The sequence below is a fragment of the Oryctolagus cuniculus genome, chromosome 10 (genome assembly GCF_964237555.1).
Source record: "Oryctolagus cuniculus chromosome 10, mOryCun1.1, whole genome shotgun sequence".
Lineage (NCBI taxonomy): Eukaryota > Metazoa > Chordata > Mammalia > Lagomorpha > Leporidae > Oryctolagus > Oryctolagus cuniculus.
This window is the reverse complement of record NC_091441.1, coordinates 4506437-4525699: the sequence shown is the minus strand read 5'-3', so window position 1 is coordinate 4525699 and position 19263 is coordinate 4506437. Positions and strand designations below refer to the sequence as shown.

The 19263-nt window shown below is 51.6% G+C and overlaps 1 pseudogene; it reads left to right on the top strand.

The window, feature by feature from the left end:
* Positions 1 to 18152: 18152 nt before the first annotated feature.
* LOC100345422 (tropomyosin alpha-3 chain pseudogene) lies at positions 18153 to 19263 on the top strand (annotated as a pseudogene).

Sequence of the window (19263 nt, the reverse complement as noted above, 5' to 3'; positions counted from 1 at the left end):
GTGTAGCTACTGTTGTTTCTTGTGGCGAACTGTTATTTCTTGTGGCGAGTAAGTGGCCCATGGAGAGACACAGAAGACCAGGCACAGATCGTGACCTTGGAGTTAGCCTCCCCCACGGCTCTTGTCTGAACGTGTCCTCACTTAGGTGGCTGCAGATGGCGTCTCCCGCTCTCCTCCGCGTCTTCCATCCTGTGTGCCAGAGCCTTCTGTCGTCTCTGTAGTTATCCTTCTGTTATGAGTACGGAGTCAGAGGTCCCTAGTTTCCCAGTGGTTTCTAAGTCATCACTGGGCTTCATTGCTTGTGCTACACTTGGCCAATGGGAACCCCCCAAGTCGGCATCCAGTGTCCTTTTATTTTAAAACTTATGTATTATCTATTTGTCTATCTAATCTATTTTAAAGGCAGAATGCTGGAGAGATCTTCCATCTGCTGATTCACTCCCCAAATGCTTGCAACCACCAGGGCCGGGCCAAGCTGAAAGCCAGGAGCCTTCAGGAACTCTATTCCCGGTCTCCCAAGTGCGTAGCAGAGATCCAGGTACTTGAACCATCATTTGCTGCCACCCAGTGTGCACATTAGCAGGGAGCTAGACTGAAGGCAGAGGCAGGACTGGAAACTCAGCTCTCTGATGTGGAATGTGGGGATCCCAAGTGGTGGCTTAATCTGCTGAGCCACTATGCCCATCTTTATCCCCATCCTATTAATCGGCCCAGTTTTTCAAATGCCTCCCTACCGTGGAATACTAGGGTGCCCCATACTCATGCTGTACCCACACTGTGCAGACATTCTCTGTGGAGGACTGGCTTCCTCTCGGGGAGCACAGTACTGGAGACCCTGACCTGGGCACCACTGTGCTCCTGGCTCCTGGGCATACCTGCCTCAGAGTCTTTCGGTGGACACTATGCCCGGCCAACCTTTGAATGAGTGAACAAACAAGTGTGTTTCTACCATGGAGAGGCCCTATCCAAGGGTCAATTTTATCTGGAAATCTGCATCATAAACCAAGATTCCAAGTTCTGTCTCTGGAACAAAGGAGCACTAGAGTTCAGGCTAAGGGGAGAAAATCAATGCAGATAAAGGGCTGTGGCGTGCTGTGCAAAAGGGCACTGATAGGAGCCTCTCCACTTGAAGGAAGCCATCCTCAGTGCCCAGGCAGAGTGAGGCTGCAGAACCTGGTCTCGGCGCTACCTACTTGCTTTTCCTGTCCCTCATGGTTATGTGAAGAAAGCAACAGCCCTTCCTGGGACCCCAAGGCCTCCTCGAATGCTTCCCTCGTCTCTGCTGACATCAGGTGTCGTGAGCCCATGATAGCAGCGGAGGGGGAACTTCCTGCCTCTTCCAGGCCCTGGCGCCACTGTCCCCCCTCGGTGTTCCTGGGCAGCTGCACCCCTTCAGTCTTTGCCCTCCTTGTCCTGTGGCTGCTCTCTGTCTGCACATGGGCACCTTCTTGGAAGGACACCAGTCATATGTGATTAGGAACCCACCCTACTGTAGTACCATCTCATCTTAACAAGTTGCACCTGCAGCAACCCTGTTTCCAGATGAGGTCCCATTACTGGGTACTGGAGGTCTGCACTAGAATGCACCTTTTTGGGAGATTCCTAATCCACACCACTCTCCTTTCATAAAGGAGTTCAAACACCTTAGCTTGCACATGTAGCTCCAAATGCAGTACAGACTACTGGCCTTGCCTCTCAATGTGGGCATAGGAATGTGTTTGCCTGCTCAGGCCGACTCTGAACTCCTGCAGGCTACCCGCATCTTGCAGGATCATCTGATGCCACGCTCCCAGAAGGTAGCACACCAGCATTCAGTGCCGACCTGCACAGTACAAAAGGGCTTGAGGGGAGGCTGTCAAAACCAGGAAGCTGTGGGGCACCCTGGAGCTTGCACGTCAGGAATGAGGTGACAAGCACAGACGTAAGAAGTAGAGGCACCTGAGCCAACACACCACCGCCTACTACTGAGTCGCCTTCAGCAAGCTGTTTTCTTGTCTGTAAAAATGAGGTGGCCACAGCAGTGTGGCAGAGTTATTGTGAGGATTAAAGTAGGCAGTGGGTTAGGATACTTGCCTGTTGTGCTGTGCTCAGGAAATAGTAGGGAGCGTTGCCTACTCGTCAGTCTCAGAAAGACACTGAAGAAAGGGTGGGACTCATCCACGCGCTACGTGCTTCCTGAAGGAACATCCAGGCTCCATGTACTCCCAGGATTTGGGGGGTGCACTGGAGCCGTGAGTGCATTGGAGAGATAGGCTCAGCAGGGACGCTATGTCTGCAGGTAGACCAAGACGATGAGCAGGAGAGCAGCCTTGCTCAGCCAGCTACAGGTGAGCTACAGGTAGCCCAGAGAAGCCATCATGACGTAGGTTGGTGTGAGCTGAAGGCCAATGTGTGGGAACTTGGACAGACCCAGTGCCTCAGTCAGGTGTTCATGGAGTAAAGTTTGAATGTAAGTTCGCTCTGTGGACAGCTATGGACAAAACTCAGCTGAGCAGCGTCTGTGGGAAAGGTGAGATCATCTACGAGTGTGTGTGTAAGATATTCCTGAAAGGCAAGGGGCCTCGTCACTGAAAAAGGAAGGCAGAGGAGGAGTGTTTAGAAATACTTCCCAAGGGGCAGGCTTAGTGGTATAACAGGTTAAGCCACCGTGCGAGACACCCACATCCCCTACTGGAGAATGGTCTGAGCCCCAGCTAATCCTCATTTCCCATACAGCTCCCTGGTAATGGCTTGGGAAGGCAGTGGATGATGGCCCAAGAACTTAGGTCCCTGCCACCCATATGGGAGACCCAGATGGAGTTCCGGTCTCCTGGCTTCAGCCTGGCCAGCCCTGGCTGTTGCAGGCATTTGGGTGAGTAAACCACTGGATGGAAAAAAATCTCTCTCTCTCTTTCAAATAAAGCAAGTAAGCCGAAAGAAAGAAAGGAGAGAGAGAGAGAGAGAGAGAAGGGAGGGAGGGAGAGCGAGAGAGAGAGAGAGAACCGCAAGCCTGCCCATGCTGTGAGGAAATATGGACAAGGAGGCCGTCCGTCAGTGCACACAGACAGATGTTGCTCTCCACGTGTCTGGGTGCCGAGACGCAGGACTTGGTAGAATAATGGCCCTGGGTGCAGCCAAGGGCAAGGAGGTGATAAGGATCAGAAAGGTCAGAAGGGCAGCAGCACAGGACCTTGACTCCTGTCCCGGACACTCCAGCGGCTGTTCCCCAGCTTAACAGATTGCACCCAGGGTGAACTGGAGTTGACAGAACGCCTGACAAGCCACATGTCCAAAGTCTAAATTACAGAGCAGGTTCAGAGGCAAATAAACAGCCACCACACTGGTAAGAAGTGGCAAGAAGCCAGTCGTTATCAAACACTTTCTCTCGGCGTAGACACGCACTTAACCCAGGCTGACTCTTGCACAGCGGCTCAGCAGGGCTCAGGCTGCAGGCGGCACTGGCACTTACAGGCTCACTATGGATCCTCGTGAGAGCCTCTCCAAACACCTAGAGGTTTTTTTTATTTTTTTATTTTTTTATTTTGACAGGCAGAGTGGACAGTGAGAGAGACAGAGAGAAAGGTCTTCCTTTTGCCATTGGTTCACCCTCCAATGGCCGCCGTGGCCAGCATGCTGTGGCCAGCACACCACGCTGATCCGATGGCAGGAGCCAGGTGCTTTTCCTAGTCTCCCGTGGGGTGCAGGGCCCAAGCACCTGGGCCATCCTCCACTGCACTCCCTGGCCACAGCAGAGGGCTGGCCTGGAAGAGGGGCAACCTGGACAGAATCCAGCGCCCCGACCGGGACTAGAACCCGGTGTGCCAGCACCGCAAGGCGGAGGATTAGCCTAGTGAGCTGCGGCGCTGGCCCAAACAGCTAGAGGTTTTTAACATGCTTGCAGCCAACACCAGAAACATCAAAGATGTCATCATTCTTTAGAATAGTCCCACATAACAGAAAGGGCCTTCACAGGACCTCCTGGGGTCTATTAGATCCCACACTCACCCTTCTTTTTTAAAAGATTTATTTATTTATTTGAAAGCCAGAGTTACAGGGACACACACACACACACATACACACTCATACTCATGGTGGGTGGAGAGGAGAAAGAGAGAGAGAGGGAGGGAGAAAGAGATCTTCCATTCACTAGTTCACTCCCCCAGTTGGCTCCCGAGGGTTGGGCCAGGCCTAAGCCAAGACCCAGGAGCTTCATCCAGATCTCCAACGTGGGTGGTAGGGGCCCAAGCATTTGGGCCATCTTCCACTGCTTTCCCAGGCCATTAGCAGGGAGCTGGATTGGAAGCGGAGCAGCCGGGAAACAACTGGTGCCCACATGGGACGCTGGTGTCACAGGCGGCACCTGCTATGCCACAATGCCAGCCCTCATGCTCACCATTTTAAAGCTAACATTTTGTAATTTCACCTTAACCTTAAATGAGACTCAGAGATGATGTAACTAATACACATTTTTCAAAAGAATTAGCATAATAACAAATGCAAAAGAAAAATAAAATGAAAGTAATTTAGAATTAAATAATACAATTTATTTCACATGTAAACGCTAGGGAACAGTTACACCAGAAGACAAAGAGGGCCCGGCACATTTCCAAGATACCCCTGGAAGGCAGCACTCCCTGCTGAGAGGTCAGCTGTCCCTCAGGCAGTATCCTGGGGGCTGGGCCCTGTGGCCAGATCTCCATCGCCCTTGGAGATCGCCTAACCAGGAGCCACATGTGCCAGAGGCAGAGAAGACTCCAATAATTAGCAGAAGGCCGAAAAGGACCAGCAGCTCCCGGCACCTGTGAAGCACAAGGGCCCAGCAGGAGTCAAGAGAGGAAAACGAAGCCAGAACACAGGGAAGAAAGCACAGCAGAGCCACAGGGAGAGACGCCTTGCTAGAGTCCAGACCTGCTGGCTCCAAGTCTAGCTCCGTACTGTGCCACGGGGCACTCCCTCGCCTCTATTTAGGATGTTGTGGGGCAGCATCATGGCACAGTGGGTAGAGCCACCACCTGCGATGCCGGTATCCCAAATGGGCACAGGTTTGTGTCCTGGCTGCTCCACTTCTGATCCAGCTTCCTGTAATGACATGGGAAAAGCAGCCGGAGATGGCCCAAGGCCTTGGGCCCCTGCCACTCACATGGGTGACCCAGATGAAGCTCCTGGCTTCAGCCTGGTCCAGCCATGGCCTTTTTGGCCACTGGGGGAATGAACCATCAGTTGGAAGATCTTTCTGTCTATCTCTCTCTGTAACTCCAACTCTCAAATAGCTAAAAAAAACTTTAAAAAAACACAAAGAACATTCTGACCCAGATTCCACACCTTAAAGTCAGCACGGCCGACACTTGGACGTGAAGAGGACCTTTTGGGGCAGTTTGTCTCTTAGATGCTTACAGAGTGTGCCCCTGGCTGTGGGAGGAGTGAGTTAACAGGGAGGCGAGCACAAGCTGTGGGGAACTGTAGCTCTTAATTCTTTGTCACTGCAAACTCAAACCAGACGTTAAGGCAAAATCACACAACATTCCCCACATTAAAAATGCCCCTTCCCCATTCAGCCTGAGGACCTGTGTGTGACTTTCAGAGATGGAGCAGGGTGCTGGCCGCCTGCATGTACCTGCTGCAAAGATGGGCCCAAGTCAGCCTGGCTTCACGCACCCACTAGCCATGCTCCACCCCTGCCCACTGCTGAACACCCTGCATAGGGATGGCCAAGTGGGAGGCACAGCCCAGGCTGGGTGAGGCGAACGATCTAACCACGTCCAAGGCTGGGGATCTTGTTCAGGGCTCCGTTCTGCCAGCTCTGGTGCTTTCCATCTGGGAAATGTGCACATTACCCCACTGCAGTGAGGTCCGGCTTCTCTCGCTTCCCCTGCACCTGCATGCTCTCCGTGCACCTGTTATTCTGAGAACAAAGCAGGCACTCGGGGAGGCCAAGGAGCTCGGCGGCCCAGACCCCTGCCCTCAGGCGGCTCCATCTCCTGCACCCCTGGTGGAGGTCGTGCAGGGCCACAAGTGACAGCAACACTCACAAGCACGGTGAGCGTCTAAGGCACGGCTCCTTCCTATTGCTCCCCTCCCCTCTCTGAGCTGTCAACCCAATTTCTGCTTCAAATCTGAATTTTAAAATGTGCCCTGAGACACATTCCCCCCAAATATTTGGTCTGATATTAGGTTTGCCCACCTCGAAATTCACATGCCCAGGTCCTAACCCCCAGTATGTGAACCCGAGACCTGGTTTGAAAACAGGGCCATTGCAGATGGAATCAGTTAAGACTAAGTCAAGCTGGACAGGGCAGCCCTGACTCACCAAGACTGGTGTTTGTCCTCATAAAAAAGGGAAATGCAGACACAGACATGTCCGGTGAGACGAAGGTGGTGCTCAGGCAAGGCTTCTACAAGCCATGGTCCTCTGAGGATTGGCAGCAGCCACCAGAAGTGGGGTGGCTTGGAACGGAGCCAGACCTGCCAACACCTCCATCTCAGATTCAGAGACCCCGGAGCTGGGAGAGAACAAGTTCCCACTGTGAATCCACCCAGTCCACAGTGCTTTGTGCCAGCAGCCCTCTCAAATGAATACTCATTTAGATAGATTTTTAATTTAAATATTAGCCCCCTAAAAGTCATAACAAATCAGTAGTAGTTCACATATGAAACCCATAATGAGAGCCATTTCTCATCACAATATGTAACAGTCTGAACTTAAAAGGTGCACCTGTAGACCTACTACTCATCACCAACTCCTCTAGAGATCCCCCGGGCACCCCCAAATGCCCTGGAAACAAAGCCCTGCCACAGGGGCCCCTGGAGCCAACGGGCAGAGCTACTGCCATGCAACTGCACGGTGTGCACGCCTCCCTCTCTCTTGTCCTCTGTCCCTAGACGTCTCTGGAAAGCAGATGGTGACAGTGACCCTCACGTCCATCCCCCAACACCTAACCAAATGCACTTGGCACACAGCACAGGCTTTGTTAATTATTAGCTATTTCCTATCAGACTTTATTACCCTGGTGACTAATGGTTGTTAAAAAATTAGGCTCCAGGTTGACATTGGAGCTGGCACAATTTTCACAAGCAGTTTCCAGAAGAGCTTTCTAGATCATTTCCCTCAAAAAAGAGCTCAATTCTTTCTTGATTGCAACAGGTAAAAAACTTAAGCCATGGGAAATCATACTACTATCTTGGGGGTCACATGTGCAAAATTATAATATAAATATCTTGCGTATCAGGTAAACTCTGCCTCCACTTAAGACCAACTCTTCAAGGCAGGCACGTGGGGGCCAATGGCATCAAAGAGATCATCTCTCTTCTCACACATGCACATGAATCAGAAGTAAGCAGTGCTGGGCAAGGTGACATCTGGCCTTGAACCTCCAAGCAGTTGCCAGGAGAATCATTTCTTCCTCTGAATTTTTTTTTTTTTTTTGACAGGCAGAGTGAACAATGAGAGAGAGAGAGACAGAGAGAAAAGTCTTCCTTTGCCGTTGGTTCACCCTCCAATGGCCGCCACAGCACACCACGCTGATCCGAAGGCAGGAGCCAGGTGCTTTTCCTGGTCTCCCATGGGGTGCAGGGCCCAAGGACTTGGGCCATCCTCCACTGCACTCCCAGGCCACAGCAGAGAGCTGGTCTGGAAGAGGGGCAACCGGGACAGAATCCAGCGCCCCGACCGGGACTAGAACCCGGTGTGCCGGTGCCGCAAGGCGGAGGATCTTCCTCTAAATTTCAAACAGGGTTATCATGAGAGGCATCAATTGCCACATTAGAAAAGCAAGTGGGGGTGCCCAGAATACGACTGTCACAGTACAACCACATGCAATTCATGTTGAGCCCTGAGGAAATGGCTGCAGAATCTGTAACAGCTACTTGAACTTCAGCTCAGGCAATGAAAGTGATTGCCCAACAGCATGCATGGATCAATAAGTTAGGCTTTCCTTTATATATTTTGGCTGAGGAAGGAACATGTAAGCTCTTTTCTGGGGACGGAGTTTGGAAATAGACAAACCCGTGGTGCGGACGGAAGGATGATTGTGCATAACTAACGAACTGAGCTCACCTGAGCTCCCTGAGCCTTCCTGCCCGGAGAGCAGCACCACAGAAAGCCCTTTGGTTTGAAAGGATCTGGGCTCTGAGAACCTGTGAGCCAGGGATGTTGCCAGATCGCTGTGCTCAAGTCATTCCTGGATGGTTGGGAAAGCCAGAGGCACCAGTGGCCTCCACCAACTCTTGTCCCACTGGAGGAAGCCACAGCTTGGTCTCCAATGGCTGGAGAGGCAGGCCACGGGCAGCAGGATGCAGCTCCCACCCACCCAGGAAGTCCTGCGGGCTGTGGGATGCCAGGCGGCAGACGGAGGCAGCACAAGTGGATGACAAGTGACTCCAGAACTCACAAGGTTTCTCTTCGGGGCCACACAGCCAAAGCCAGTTCCCCGATGAACATGATGCGCTAATTCACTTAACTGTGGCTTCCAGCTCAGTCTGCAGTTTATTTAGAGAAAAGGAGACCAGTTGAGCAGCAGGAGCAGGGAAAATGAACGGTTGAAATCTTGTGTATCCTAACGCAGTAAAACCTCCCACAGCCCAACAACACTGGCATTGTTCTGACTTCATCACACCCTAACTCCTTCTAGCCATTCCCAACACCAATTTACAGGTAGAACAAATTCAAGTATCTGCTTGCAATATAAGGTCCCTTCTGCCCGCTCTAAAAATAATAATAATTATTTTTAATTTGAAAGGCAGAGAGACAGAGATTTTCTATCTACTGGTTCACTCTCCAAACACCCACAATAGCCAAAGCCAAGCCAGGCCAAAGCCAGGAGCCTGGAACTTAATCTGGGTTTCCACATGGTGGACAGCAGGAGCTAAGAACTTGAGCCATCACCTGATGCCTCCCAGGGTGTCCTTTAGCTGGAGGCTGGATCAGAAGCAGAGGAGCTGGGACTTGAACCAGACACTCAGACACAGAATGTGGATGGCGACTTAGTCAATGTGCCCAATGCGCATCCCATTCTCTCTAACACATTTACAATAAGGCGTTGATTTCAGTCCACACTGATGTGTGAGATGAGGAAACCCAGCTGCTGAGGCTGTTGTCAGCTCCCATGCAAAGTGGGGCTGCCAGTGCACTCAGCCCCACACCCAGCTGAGCAGGGTTCTGCTCAGAATCAACTCGCCTGCAGGACTGCCAAGGCCACTTCAGTTGGGAACCGGAAGCCAGTTCCTTGGACCCCACCCGTGGGCATCTGTGGGGAGCAGGGTCTGTCTCCCGCAACATGGCGGGGTGCCCGGGAGACAAATAAGTACTGAGACTGTGGACTGAAACTAACTCTAGGCGTCTGATCTCCCACAACATGGCGCTGAGAGGGAGTAAACAAATCTTACACAGCTGCTTCGTCAATTAGCTGATTCCTGACCCAACCCCTGTTTGGAAGAAAGCAGCGTGCTCAGCACTCGGGCAGCGGAGCACGGATTGGTGGGAGAGGACTATAAAAGGGGGAGAGAGACAACATGCGGGGCCCCCTGAGAGAGTTGGTCGGAGAGCTCGTTGGTGCCGCTCCTCCACGAAAGCAGGGAAGCGGCAGCAAATCCGGGAAGGACCGGGGAAAGAAAACGGCGTCTGGTGTCGTTCCTCCGCAAGTGGGGGAGCGACAGGCATCGATGGCCCCGGAGCCAGGGGTGGTCCCAGCAGCAGCAGCACGTTTTACTGCCTTTGTGTGGCCCTGGTTTCTGCTGCAAGAGGAGCCAAGGGCGGCGGCAGCATGGAGAGAGGCTCTGGAGCCACCAGCCCTGGGACTCAGGACACACTTTGTCCGCCTGGGGAGAATTCTAAGCTCCAGGCTGTATGAGCCACAAGTCTTCGAGCTGCAAGTGATAAAAAAAGAAAAACCCACCTAAGGAATTTGCAAGTTTCAACCGTCAAGTTTTATAAAAAGAACCTGCCATTCTTGCAGGTCAGCACCTGTCAGATTATCAGGAATATCTGATGTTTCCAACATCATAAAAGCCCCCCCACCCTTACCCTGCGCAGATCTGGCTTCAAGAAAGGCTCACTCCAGCAGTTCAGCCAGTTTCTCCAGGAACTCAGAGTTTCCCAGTCTTTCTAACCTTCCTGCCACAGACAAGCTCAGCCACAATCTCCTAGAATCCCCATCTCAGAGAGACTCCCAAGATGCCTCATGATACCAAAATGGCTGCGGCAGTTCCAGATGTGCATGTTCATGTCCCCTGATCCAGTCCTCTGACAGCACAGACAGAAGGAAGCAGGTTCACTTTCCCAAGAGCACTGGCAAACACCTCTGCTGCCTCCTCGGTTCTGACGGAGCAGAATAACTTCCCACTATGGCCAGGAGACAGGCTGCTTTTGCCCAAGCCAATCTTAACTCATCCTGGAATTAGGAGTGAGGTAAATCCCACACATAACACAGGCTGAGCATGAGGGAAACAGGTCTCCGGAAAGCTTAATCTGGGTGCTGTTACCAGAAAGGGAACACAGGTTTGCTGGCAAGAAAGAGATGCTCACCGCCAACAGCCAGTGCTGAGATGCGTGCAAACAGAACAAGCCCCTCACGACTTTACCTAAACCACCTGAGAAGCTACTTAGCAAGGAAGGCTTACGTTGGCAGTGATTTCAGAGGTTCAAAGATCGAGTGATCCCATGGTCTGCTGTCTATGAGAATGCATGGGGGAGTGTTCCACGGTGAGCCAGGAAGCAGAGGGCCACTGTGACCCGGCTATGGAGCTCCGCCCCAGCAACCTCCCGCAGGCACACCTTCAGCCTCCACCGCGGTACCCAGCGCCCACCATCAATCCAGGACTCTGGGATTTAAACATCTACATGAGTCTTTGGGAACTAAACCCTGTCCACACCACAGGAAGCTCCAAGGGACAAGGGCACCTGACTCCCTTAATGGGGCACATGGAGGCTTAAACTGGTGCTCGCACAGACCCTGTGTAATGCTGCCCGTACCCAGGCTGCACTTGAGCTCAGACCACGTACAATGATCTCTGACGGAGCTAGCCCTCGGTACTACCCACGTCCTTCCACAGGTCAGCAACGCTCCACTCCCTTCTTGCCGGCAGGTGCTAGGACTGCCTTCTCCCTCCACCACTTCACTGCTGGTGGCGGCCTCAGCGGTAGAACACAGCAGGCATGGCTTTTCCATTCCTCTCGCTCCGTCCCCTGCCCACTCCCAACGCCGTTGACGCCTCGCCTCCTTGGCCCTTCCACAGTGGATGGCTCTTCTCCCAGGGCCGAGCCCAACGTGCTCAGGTGTCACCAGCCCATTCGTGTCCCTCCTCTCTCCAGGGACCCCAGCTCTCAGCCCCTTCCTCCACAGCCCCAGCCTCACCACCCATACACAACTCTCCAAGCACTGAGACCCACCTTCATATCTTCTGCCTTTAAAATTAAAGTAGGGGTGAGCTTTTGGCATAGCAGTTAAGACACGTTCACCCCTTACCAGACTGCCTGGGTTTGACACCTGGCTGTGTTTATGACTCCAGCTTCCTGCTGGTGCAGACCATGGGAGGCAACTGTATGGCTCAAGTGATTGGGCTCCTGTCACCCAATGGGAGGCAAGAACCCAATCACTTGTGGAAACCTGGTCTGGGCACCTGGCTCCCAGTTTTGGCACCAGCTGGGGGCTGTTGTGGGAATCTGGAAGAAGATGGATAGAAGGAAGGAAAGATGGATGATGGATAGATGAATGTCTAGATAGATGGATGATCTCATCGAACAGATTCCAAATAAAGATATCAAGACACAGATTGTGGGGAGCAACTGAGACTAGACTAAATTACTGGAACTAGGACTAATTCTATGCATCTGATCTCCCACAATATGGCGCTGAGAGAGCAAACTTCTAGGCAGCTGCCTCTCGCCAATTTGACTGATAAGCCGCAGGAGCTGATCCTGCTCCTCATTGGAGGAGAGCAGCGTGCTCGGCATGTGGGTAGCAGAGTTGGGATTGGTGGAAGAGGACTATAAAGGAGGAGAGAAACAACATGCACCAGGAATATCCGGATAACATCTGAGCAACCCCTGAGAGAGCCAGCCGGTGGTATGCCGCTCCTCCGCGGAAGCGGGGAAAGTGGTGGGGGGTGCTGCCCCTCCACCTCCGTGGAGGGGCCGGCAGCTAACCCGGGACGGCGTCATTCCTCTGTGAGTGAGGGAACGGCAAATAACCCGGGAAGAGCCGAGCAGACAAAAGAACAGTGCAGGGTCTGGTGTCGTTCCTCCACGAATGGGGGAGCGACAACAGATGATACTCCAAGTCATTAAAACAGTTGATTTTGGCCAAGCAGGGTAAATAGAGAGATTGGCATCAAACAACACGACAGAGCCTCAGGTAACAGGCCCTTCGTGGGTAGAAGACTCTGCTGGCTGCAATGAGGCCAGTGCTTCTCCAACCACAGGGACTCCAAGATTGGACATCCCTAAATCTCACTGGTGAGGCAGCTGCAGGTCCACAGAACACATTTAGGGTATGCTAATTTCCTTCAAAAAAGAATATATATATATATACTTTATCAAAATATAATGGTAATATTGGACTCCATTTAAGAATAATATAATTTTAGATTCAGAGATCATTCTTTCCCCAAGACTATTGACTTCTTTAAATAAACCCTTCCTCTTACCAATAGTAGTAATAGTAGTAAGATAGCTCTTTGTTGATAAGGACAGATGTCTGTAATATATTACCAAGTGAAAAGGCTTTCCAATATGGTTTCATTTTCTGGAGAAATAGAAAGTCATTCTGGAAGGGACAGACATTAAAATGCTAGCTGTCGTTATTTTTAAGTGGCCCCCATATAATTGCTATCAACTAAATTTCTTCTTAAACATTACTGATTTGTGGGTTGGGCATTTAGGGCAGTAGTTAAGATACTGCTTGGTACACCTGCACCCACACTGGAGTACCTGGATTCTAGTCCTCGCTCTGTCCCTACTCCAGCTTCCTGCCGATGTGCACCCTAACAGGCTGCAGATGATGGCTGAAACAACTGGGTCCCTGCCTCCCACATCGGAGAACTGGACTGAGTTCCTGGCTCCTGGCTTCGGCCTTGGTTGCCTGGCTGTTGCTGGTATTTGGGGAGTGAACCAGTAGATGGGAGATCTCTGTCTGTCTGTCTGCCCCTACCCCCATCTGCCTTTCAAATAAATAAAACATATAAACATTTAAAACATTTCTGGCTTTTACTTCTTTTCTAAGTATATTTATAAAAAGTAATAATTCTACAATAGAAAATTTTGATTTTTAAAATCTAAACACACAAAAAAGGAAGTCCTACCTAAGTGCACACTTTTAGTCCCAGGCTCAGGAGATGCTACCCATAGTGTCCCTGCGCCTGCTCTGGCCACCCAGAGTCTGTAATCTCCAGAGGGGTCCTCCAGATGTGAACCAGATGTGTCTGCAGAAACCAGGCCGGCCTTCTTGACAACGCCAGGCACAGTGCTGCCCCCGAGCCTCTGAGCGTGAAGTCTCCTTTCCCAGGGCCATTTCCATCAGCTTTGTTCATGGCTCATTATTACTCAGTTCCCTACCCAGGCGTCCCCATTCACGGAGGATGTCCTGACCCCACTGATGACAATCGCACTCTTCCTGCCAGCCCCAAATAAATAAATCTTAAAAAAAAATCCAACTTCCACTCCTAAAAAAAAGGGGGGGGGGGATTCAAGAAAGGTTGTTAAAATTCTTCTCAGGAGAAAGCACAGATAAGTGAAATAGTTCATATGCTTTCTGGGGATGGAAGGCTGCCCTGGATGAGCTCTGAAGCTGAGACAGGTGTCTCTATTCCCGGTGCCGCTCGTGACAGCCTGCCGGCTAGCCAGCCAGGCCAGGGGCTCCCATCATTTCTTGAGGGTTCCCTCTCCGAGAGATGGGCAGTGACTGCTCTCGTGGAACAGCCGTCATTCACAGGGACGACACACAGCACCAAGCGTCATCCGTGGAAACGTGAGCCTGAGATCAGCCAGGACAAAGCAGGCGCGGGGTCTGGATTCAGCGGCACACACTACAGGAGCAGCTCCGTCAGCGCTTGTCAGTCCACCTTCCGGACGGACTGCCTCTCTCCCTGTCGTCTGAAATACAAAGAGCCACTGCCCATGACCTGCTGACACGCACAACTACGGCTGCACACATTCCCACACCTGCTAGTCTGCTCAGTAGTGTGCTTGTCACCCATCAGCTCACGTTAGCTGCACGTGTAACAGCAATTATGCCACCGAATTGAATATTATGTAACTTGCAAATGCAAATATGGGCGATGTTCCCGTAAAGATCATAAAGACAAAGTCAGACGCTTGTGAAAGCTTTAATTAAGAGGTTGTTGCGATAGCTGATTAGATGCAAGGGAATTATAAGAGGCCAGTAGAAAATTCTAGGAACACTGCAGTACAGAGACAGCTTTGGGAACTTCTTCATTCCACCAGTAAGGAAAGGACAAGGGAATCCTAACAGACGGGTTGTGAATGCTGAGCTCCAATCAGGGGCTTCATTCTTGCCCAGTGAATAAACTCAATGAACATCAAGTGATTGTGATTTTCCATTTTACATGACTTGGACAATCACCCACCCGACCTTACATTCTACCACATTCTAGAAACAGGGAGAGAGGACAGCCAACCCGCAGTCACAAAGGTGAGCAGGGACATCCACGAACACCGTTGGATTTACTGTTATAAAGCTCTAAGGCCCTCAGGCCTCCCGCCACTTATTTTCTGGCAAAGCCGTGGCTCAGGAGACTGACAGCATCTGGGTCTTCTGGGAGCCTCAAGGAAGAGGTTTACGACTGAAGAGGAACAGCCGAGAGAGCTGGCCGTGAGCTCCACGCTCGCTCTGGCGGGAAGAGGTTCGGGAGAGAACTGAAAGGGACCAGAATCCAGTTTGGACTTGAAAAGCACAGGGAGGGAGCCAGAAGGGGTACAGCTCTCAGTGGGATGATTCTGCAAGACGGTAGCAGGCGACAAGGAGCGCCAGGGGAGAGAAGGGCGGAGATCCGCTCTGCGAGGGCCCTAATAGCAGAAAACTTCAACCCAACACATCCCCGCCCTCAGCTGCATCTCCTGGGCCATCTGCAAGTGACTCAGTGTCCAGGGGCCAGAGAGAGGAGGATGGCGGTGGCCAGTCCTGAATGCTGAGACACTAGTAGTTCCCAGGAGGAGGGTGTCCCCTGGGGGCCCCTGAGCACTACAGGTTTTAGTGAAAGGCAGGCGAGGCGGGGGAGTGCTGTGCACACCTCACCAGCACAGAAGAGCCTTGGCCTGATGCGCTGAGATACTGCAGCTCTGCAGAGATAAGGAGTAACTTAGCACAAGTTAGCGCAGGCTATCAAACTCCGGGCGGGGAGCGCAGAACTTCCCCGACCTCCGATACCTCGCGTCCCCGCCCCCGCCTCGTGCTCGGTGCTGATAACCTGGCACGCTCAGTGGCCCCCGAGCTCCTGGACACACTGACAGATCTACACTAGTGCAGCCGTCCACAGTGCTTCTCCAGGCACTGGATCTGCGTGCTGGGCAGGTCGGGGCTGTGTCAGGTAACGTCACTCTCCACCTCCTGCCGGGCTGAGCGAATGAATGGGCTCCACTTGTCTGGGCTCCACAATACCAACCGGCTGTCAGCATCGCTGGCCTGCAGTTCTCAAAGGGCCATGCAGCCTGCGTCAGGGCCTCCTTGGCTGGGGCCGTCTCCAAGGCTTCTGGCATCAGTGATAGCAAGCTGATGTCTACTAAGAATAATCTGATGATGATGGGAACATGAGACAGGGCCAGGTACTAGAGACAGGAAACTGTTAGGGGACTTCAGCCACTGCCATTGTTCAAACACAGGCTGGGATGATCTAACTGGACCAGGCTCTGCAGATACAGAAACAACGGCCTGGGCGGCCCCAGGAGAGACTGTTAGTGAGCACTGATGTTACCATTCCGAAGAGATGGGCTGGAGGCCTGGACCACAACACAGCACTTGGAGGGGAGAGAGAAGATGGAAATGAGAGAGGCAGACCACCCGGCCATCTATAGACAAATACTACATATAAACAACGAATTTAGCAACAGCAAAGGTCACAGATTTCATTCAAACCACATATACATGGTCAGAATAGGAGACACAAGAGTCCCCCCGCCCCCCGGCATCGCATCTTACACCATGAAGGCCACGTCATAAACAGGTGATTGAAGGGGAAGGGGGCTTCTGGCATGAACTGGAAGATACGCCCACAATAGGACAGCTGGACTGGGCTATTTCCTGGGCACAGTGGAGGACTTTGCCTTGACCACACTGAATTTCTTCTCTATTTTAAAGACAGAGACATAGACAGATACAGACAGAGATCTCCCATCTGCTGGTTCATTCCCCCAAATGCCTGCAACAGCCAGGGCTTGGCCAGGTCAAATCCAGGAGGCAGGAACTCAATTAGGGTCTCCCACATGGGTGGCAGGGACCCAGGTACTCGAGCCATCATCTGCTGCCTCCATCTGTGCACTGGCAAGGAGCAGAGGAGCAAAGGAGCTGGGCCTCGAATCGGCACTCAAACACAGGACGCGGGCATCCCAAGCAGCATCTTAACTGCTGCACCAAATGCTGCCCCCGACTTTTCAAAGAACAGCTTTGCTGAAATAGAATTCCTGGGCCCAGTGCTGTGGTACAGTGGCGAAGCTGCGCTCGCAATGCCGGCATCCCATATCAAAGCACCTGGTCAAGTCCTGGCACTCCACTTCCTATCTAGCTTCTTGCTAATGTGCCTGGGAAAGCAGCAGAAGCTAGCCCACGTGACAGGGGCCCAGAAACTGGCCCAGGTGATGGGAGCCCTGAAACCCATGTGGGAGTCCCTGAGGGAGCTCCCGCTCCTGGCTCCAGCCTAGCCCGTCCCTAGTCATTGCAGCCACAGATGGAAGATCTCTTTCTCTTTGTATCTCTCCCTCTCTTTATTGTCAAACAAGACCTCTGTTGAGTATAATGAAGTGGATTATCTGTTATCTATTGAACATCTGAGTTGTTTCCACTTTTTGGATGGTATGATCATCATGTAACAGCTTTTGTCTGAATATCTCTTTCTCCTTTAGGTATATTCCTAGTAGTGGGATTGTTAGGTTGCCAAGGATGGTAACTCTGTAGTTAATTTTTTAATGAGCTGGGATACTGTTTTCCACAGAGGATGCGTCATTTTACATTCCCACCAGTGATGCACATGGATTCTGGTTTCTGTACATTTTGTCAAAACCTGCTAGCATTGCCTTACTTATAGTTCTCCTGGTGGGTGTCCAGTGCTCTCTCTGTGTGACTTTGATTTGCTTCTCTGTGTGAGGTGTGCTAATGATGCCCACCAGTCAATTCTGTATTTTTATGCAGAAGTACGATGCAGATATTTTCCCGCTTTAAAATGTGGTTATTTGTCTTTTATTGAGTTCTTTATTCTAGATTCAAGTCCCTCAGATGGATGGCTTATAAGTATTTTCTCTCATTCTGCTGTCTTTTCACTTAGCTGATGGTGTCTTTTGAAACACTGTATTTTTTTTTAATCTCTTTTTTTTTTTTTTTTGACAGGCAGAGTGGACAGTGAGAGGGAGAGAGACAGAGAGAAAGGTCTTCCTTTGCCGTTGGTTCACCTTCCAATGGCCACCGTGGCCAGCGCGCTGCGGCCAGCACATCGCGCTGATCCGAAGCCAGGAGCCAAGTGCTTTTCCTGGTCTCCCATGCGGGTGTAGGGCCCAAGGACTTGGGCCATCCTCCACTGCACTCCCTGGCCACAGCAGAGAGCTGGCCTGAAAGAGGGGCAACAGGGACAGAATCTGGTGCCCCGACCAGGACTAGAACCTGGTGTGCCGGCGCCGCAGGTGGAGGATTAGCCTAGTGAGCCGCAGCGCTGGCTAAAACACTGTATTTTTAAAATTTTGAAAATCAGTTTCTCTGTTTCTTCTTCTGTTGATTGTGGTTTTGATGTTATTATTTAAGAAACCACTGTCTGATCCAAAATCATGAAGATTTATTCCAAGATAATTACACATTTTTTCTTGTGTTCTTAAACTTAATAGCTGATAAAATTTAAATGTGAAGGTGATATTACTCTGCTATATAACACAACGTTAAATGTTTCCATCTGAAAATTCTCAAATGAGCTCTCCCTAAACAACTACTGACTTACAAAACATGGCAATCATAATTATGTATTACTCCCAAATTCAGTTTAGCAATAGAATACTGGGGAACTGAAGCGTGACGTTTCAAAGGAGGTGAGGGGTCTCCACAAGAACAAATGTCACTTACAATTATCAGTGAATTTCAAATCTTTTCTATTAGAACTTCTGACTGTTCCCTTGTTTAGAGAACTTGGGCCAGCGCGGTGGCACAGCATGTCAACAAAGTATGAAGGCATGATGCCGACGGGCACATGAAGAGCGCACAGGCTTTTATTGAAAGTGAAAGGGTGAGCAGAGGAGGCAGGAGCCCGGGCACGAGAAGCAGCCGGGTGGGCACCATGGCTGGGATCACCGCCATCAAGGCGGTGAAGTCCCAAGATCCAGGTTCGGCAGCAGCAGGCGGCTGATGGCAGAGGAGAGAGCCGGGCGCCTTCAGCAGGATGTGGAGGGAGAAAGGCGGGCCCGAGAGCAGGCTGAGGCTGGGGCGGCCGCGTTGAACCGTAGGATCCAGTCGGAGGAAGAGGAGCTGGACCGAGCTCAGGAGCACCTGGCCACTGTCCGGCAAAAGCTGCGGAAGCAGACAAAGCTGCTGCTGAGAGTGAGAGAGGCGTGAACACTGGGCCTTCAAAGATGAACAAAAGATGAACTCCAGGAAATGCAACTCGGAGAAGCTAAGCACGTTGCAGAAGAGGCAGACAGAAGTATGAAGAGGTGGCTCCTGAAGCGGCGATTACTGAAGGAGATTAGAAGGCACAGAGGAAGAGGCTGGGCTGCCAGTCCCGCTGCTGAGAGACGATGGGCAGATCAGACTAGTGGACCAGAGCCTTAAACGTCTGAATAAAAATATTCTCAAAAAGAGGACAAATACGAGGAAGAAGTAGACATTCTCAGCGATAATCTCAAGGAGGCAGAGTCCGTGCTGAATCTGCTGCGAGATCCGGAGCCCAGCTGGAAAAGACACCGATGACCTGGAAGATAAACAAACGCACAGAGGAGCACCTCCGTACACAAAGATGCTGGGCCAGACTCTGCGTGAGCTGAATGAGAGGAAGCACACCCCAGTCCCGCCCTGCCGCTGTTCCTCCCCGACTCCGGCCCCACCTGAGGCCGGCCTGCCCAGAGCTGACCTCTACACTGAGGGCTGA